At 36.4% G+C, this 6000-nt stretch overlaps 1 long non-coding RNA gene across 1 annotated transcript; it reads left to right on the top strand.

Annotated features, from left to right (window-relative positions):
- Positions 1-760: 760 nt before the first annotated feature.
- LOC121962540 lies at positions 761-4353 on the top strand. Its single transcript, XR_006107129.1, has 2 exons — positions 761-1691; positions 2672-4353. It is a non-coding gene; the product is annotated as an uncharacterized LOC121962540 (long non-coding RNA).
- The last annotated feature ends 1647 nt before the right edge of the window (positions 4354-6000 follow it).

The raw sequence follows: 6000 nt of genomic DNA, 5'->3' as shown, positions 1-6000 counted from the left end.
CATCACTTCAACGGTTATAATAAAAGGAAAAATGCTCTCCCTGAGAAAGCATAAAATCCTCGTAAAGCCAGAAAGAGCCAGAGCACAGGGTACGACAGTGTACAGGGTTCAGACACATTTTCACTGATTTCCATGACTTTTTGGCAAATTCTAAAGACCACATGTTCTTTGTCATTACGATATAATAGATTTTTAAATATATGTTATTAAAAAAACGTCACAGCAGGATTAGAACTGAATATTTAAATATAATTTAGGGACTGTTCATTATTTATGGGAGGGGAGGGGGTGGTGCAAGAAGGGGGAGGTATGTCAAATAATTTTTAAGTACTGCATTTTGTATATTTTTTCCACCAATTTTTGGAAAGCATCCTAATTTTGGCCTTTTTTTCCTTTATTTTTCCCCCTTTGTTAGATTTAAGTAATTGCAGATTTTTTCTTTCTTTCTTTTAAGTAAAAAAAATATTGGCTTTTTTCCTTCTAAATTTTTTGGGAGTTTTTAAAGAAAAAATGTTGGCAATTTTATTTATTCACATTATGGCAATTTATTCATTTTTAATGACTTTTTTCACTAAAAATATTTGGCTTTTTAAAAAAAATTTGGTGATGTTTTTGGGTAAACAAATGTTTGTTTTGTTTTTTTGTTGACTTTTTAAAAAAAGGCATGTGTTTTTTTTGTTTTTGTTTTTTTAACTTAGCTATTTTTTTCCTCAGAAGTTTAGGCAAGTTCACTAGAAAAAAAGGCAAATCAGACCACTTTATTACAGCCAGAGACTGTAAAAACAGAATTTATTGAAATCATGAACATACATATACAGGTTTGTGAAACAAAATCCCATTACTTTCCCAAAACCTTGAGAGTATATTTAGTTTTCCAAAAGTTTTCCAAGCCTGGAAATTGCTATTTGTAAATTCTGTGACTTTTCCAGTTTTTTCATGACTGCACAAACCCTGATATACTGTATTTATTGTATCGGTGAAGACAGGAAATGTCTTGTGAAACAAAGAAGGGACGTTTTGAGAGTAACAGGAGTCCAGATTGCACTTTGAATTACAAACGCACATAATCCTGCACTTTGAAACCCACAAAATCTCTGAATACCTGATCAATAACGAGCTGCATGTGGGTGTTGTATATCAGAAAATGTATATATAGCCTATTATATATAGCTATTGTATATTTGGGATCTTTTCGTGTACAGTTTTGTGGCGTTATCAGATTGTATTGTGAACATGTGCATTGGACTTTTTCCAGTCCGCTTATGTAAGCTACGTTCAATGTTGGGTTTTGGTTCTCAAGGACGATTTTATCTGGCTATTCTGTGAATAGTTGGTATTTATCAGGATTTCAGGAGCTCCGTGCTGCAGCTCGTGAGCTTAACAGTGGGGTTTTGTTTGCATTTTTTGTCATTTGGCTCCTTTTCAAGCTGCAAAGTCCACTCCTTCATGATTGTCCTCGGGAGGCTTTTTTGTTACGTTTCTTGTGAAATTCAATCACTCATGAAGGAATGGAAACGTGACGCTTTTGTCTGCCTGAAAACGACTGCTGGTCAGTATTTGACGTGCTGTGCTTTATCACCGTGTGTCCTGTCGTGTCGTGTGCACTCATGTGTGTGTTGCCTTCCGCCCTGCTGAGATGCCCGGCTGGTCTCAACTGCTTGTGCAGTGTGCCACCTGCTGCAGACTGAGAGGTAAAGTGCATGTGCATGCCTTACTGTGTGTTTATTTGTTCACTTGCATGCTTCTCGCTTCAGGGCTACAAGTCTAAAAATGTGTTCAGGAAACAGTTTATTACAATGTGTCCTCAGCAAAAAGATGATGCAGCTTTTGATTAAAGATGTTTTGGATTCGAGCACAGCTGCGACTTATTAGAAGAACAATTTAAACCCACAAGAGATGGCATTGATTTGAAAATGGGTTATTGAACTTGAAGTATTTTCCAACCCAGAGACTATTTTTCCATGTTTGTGGGGTTTAAGTGACTAATGGGGACAACAATTTTTGAAATTGGTCCAATATTCAGAGAGAAACATGCTGCGATATAACCCCTCGGGACATGTTTGCAGTGTCAGTTTATGTAAAAGTGCTTGTTTTTGCCACTGACAGACTCATTTTAATTTACTAAGTGACTGACAACTTATGGAAACTTTTATTTTTTTTTGCTGCATTCAAACACCGTTCACAAGCATTTAAATCTTTTGAAACCTGAGAAAATTGTTTTGGTTTCTTTAAAAACAACAATGGGGGGAAAAAAGCATGAAATATCCTGCAACTTGCAAGATATTAGCAAAAGGTGAAGAGAAATTTTCTGGAAAAATTGCTAATATATACAGAAAGAGACATGTAGAATAATTTAAAAAAAAAAACTTTTTTGAGGTAATTTTTTAAACTTTATTTATTTATGTATTTATTCATTTAGGCAAGTTTTAGCACTATTGGCATTTTTTGTTTGTTTTTGACTATTTTATCACTTAGTTTCAGGTAATTTTTTTGTAAAATTAAAAAAGAAAAATGCTAATTTTGTTGTGAATGTCTTGTCACCTTCTCCCCATTTTTTGAAAGAAATCAAACTAATTCCCTTAGTTTAAAAATGGTTACCAGCTTGTCATACTCTTTAAAGAAAACAACACAAAGCAGGTTAAACTCATGTCTTCTCCGGTGTTTCTTCCAGGTGATGAAACCTACCACGACATCTTCAGAGACTTCTCGCACATGGCCTCAAACAACCCCGAGAAGCTCAAACGCCGCAGTGCAGACCCCAAAACTTAACCAGCCGTTGCCTCCTCTCCCCCCCCGCTGTACAACGCCACATTTCACCCTGCAGCCGTGCACACTCTCACACACATACACACAAAAACATGTCCGACTTACACATTTTCTCTGGCTACCTGCCACATGTTCAGTCATAGCTCAGCTGGTGTTGACTTCAGAGGGGATGAACGCTGCACACAGTGAATTCTTTGTGCGAACACGTCAGAGCAGAACAATCGCATCCAAGTGGGAACACTGGAGCCGCTTTATGAGCCCAGCAGGAGGTGTCTTTATGTGGAGCAGAGGGTAACACCATCACTCTGCCAAGATTTCTTAATTAAATGCAGTAAATCTGTTTTTTTTAATAAACAGGCAGTTTTTTTTATTTTCCTCTGCCATTTCTATTGAATTTTTACATTTAAAAAAAAGTGTTGGAAACAATTGTTGCAAAGAGTAAAATTTTATGTCGTGGAAATGTATACAGATTTTTACATTTGGGACATTTTTTACACACGTGTTAAACTGTGTGAGGTACTTGAGATTTGCATCATGATCAAATAAACTGCGATACAAAACCCAATTTTAAGTGTGTGTAAAAATGATTTCATGTCTAGATGATCAAGAAAAACAATTCTACATTATTTACGCAAAAAAACCCTGAGATTAAAGATGTAAATTTACAAGAAAAATTTTTTTTTTTTCAAGATTGAGGTCATGAATTCACAATGAAAAACAAGTTGTATATTAACAAGACAAAATTTAAGATCTCCCACATTATTTTACTGTTGTGAGTGGCATCCCCAGCAGGGGGCGCCATCATTTTGTGCAGTTTATCAATACAAAGTTGCTTACAAGCACTTCCCAAGAGGCACAAACTACTGAAAATGAAGCAAATTTAAAACAGAATACAGCGCCTTTAATCAACAGTGAATAAAAAAAATGGGATAAAAATCACATTTAACCATTAACAGTGTCAGGTTGCAGTCTTTACATTTGAGCAGTAATTTTATTGAATAAAAATCATGTTTAGTTATATTTTAGTTATATAACAAAAATGTGCTGGTAGTAGTATTTGCATCTTTACTATAAGGACAATGGCCTTGACATCCTGACTTTATCCATGTTTAATGCAGAAAATATTCGGGGCTGAAGCTTTGGGCACTCATGCCAAACGAGGCCACTGCCAACGTCGTTTCTGAGATTTTGGCAGTACATCCTGCAATATTTGAGATAAGCCTTTTGTGTTCATAGAAAATGATCTTTTATTTCATCTCAGGACAAGTGAGAGCAAAACCAGAAGCATTTATGCTTTTGTTCGGTGTATATAGTTATAAATCACATGTCAGCAGGTCACAGTGAGCTGCAGACCTGCCGTTCATTCAGATGTCGTCAGAGCCAAACACCTGTGATTTACAAAGACAGTTTATGGTTTACAGAAAATGCTCCTGCAAGCACTGATTGTTTTATCAGAAATTGCACTTGAAAAATCACAGTCTTGTATTTGATGCTGCAGTGGTTGATAAAGTGAAAGTCTTGAGGCTGAAGCAGAGCTGCTAGAAACAGTGCTGAAGTCTGCCGCTCTTTCAAAGACATTAATGTGCTCGTAATAAATCAGAAATGTGCTGATCATTAAGAATTTTCCTTTTACATTCATAAATCTGCACACACATACTACACAATTAAGACCAACAATAATTTGTTATTTTGATTTTTTTGAAATACACCAAAAGGCACAATGTTTGCAGAAATGTTAAAGGACTTATGGCGAGCCCTGTTTCATTACCTGAGGCTCTGGCTCATCGTTTACTGAGTAAACAATTACTTCTACACAAATAATGTTCACATGTGTAGCTGTATTATGTACTGAAGTGTTTGGAGATGGCAGTGCAAACACACGCGATGCAAACACGCGGTGCACACACACGTGGTGCAAACACGCGGTGCACACACACGCGGTGCACACACACACGGTGCACACACGCTATGCAAACACGCGGTGCACACACACACGGTGCAAACACGCGGTGCACACACGCTGTGCAAACACGCGGTGCACACGCAGCAGGACAGAGCCAATATAAAAGTGAATGAACGTTGATTGTCCGTCTATGCTGTGACATTTGTGCCTCATTAAAATATTATAGTTAAAATAAGGATAGTGGAGATTAAAGAGTAACTTAAGTATTTTCCAACCTGGACGCTGTTTTCTGATGTTTTTGTGTCTAATGGGAACAATATTTGAAACTGGTCCAGTATTTAGCGGGTGCAGCGTAGTCACATGGGGCAATTAAGAACCATCAATTTCCTTTATAAAAAGTGCTTGTTTTTGTCACTGACAGGCTCAGATTATTTTATGTGTCTGACAACATTATGGAAAGGATCCTGACAGAGACGGACTTTTTTGTTTTAAAGAGTAGATCCACTTTGTTTAACCAGAAACAAATCAACATTGCCAAACCCACCAGACTCAATCTAGAAAAACAGTAATTTTAGTGTGTATAAAGCAGTGCATATTTTGCAACTAATTTAGCGCATTTTGGGTTTAATTCAACCAAATCAGAGTTAATGATTGTTGTAAAAGTGGAAAAACAAACCAAGCCGGCTCAAGTTAGTTTTATTTTGTTTCTGTCGACTTTGAATAAAGTGTGTTTTATGAAGATAAAATGACTGTTTATTTAAATGGAGTCTGGTGGCTTCTGGGCTGTTTGTGGTCAAACAAAAAGGATCTACTTTTTTGACAAAAAGGTCATAGTGGATGTATGTAGACGATACTTGCATGCCAACATTGTCAAGTGACCAAAATTCAATGTCATAACAACGTCAATTTGACGTGGAATACTGACGTGTGACAACAGGTGACGTGTATATTTTATTGATTTTTAGTTATATTGGTAAGTAACCTATGTCAACAATCTGAGCCTGTCAGTGGCAAAAACAAGCATTTTTAGAGGACGTTATTAGTAATTAACAGGAAAACACATCCCAAGTGGTTTAATTTCAGCCTGTTTCAACGCTGCCGGTTGCAGCAGTTTTAAAAATTGTTGTTCCCATTAGTAATTAGACATAAAAACACAGGAAAATAGGATTTAGGCTGAAAAACACATAAGCTGCCGATTGATCGTGTCTATGCAAAATCTTACACCAACAGAATCAGATTCACATTTTACATTTGCATGAACAATAAAGAAAATGAAAGGTTTTTGCTACTAAGTTTCTCAGTCAAGTATGCAAAAAATAATGACATCTAAT

Source organism: Plectropomus leopardus, chromosome 23 (assembly GCF_008729295.1).
Source record: "Plectropomus leopardus isolate mb chromosome 23, YSFRI_Pleo_2.0, whole genome shotgun sequence".
Lineage (NCBI taxonomy): Eukaryota > Metazoa > Chordata > Actinopteri > Perciformes > Serranidae > Plectropomus > Plectropomus leopardus.
Note: the sequence above shows the minus strand (reverse complement) of the source record. Positions and strands in the feature narration are given on the sequence as shown.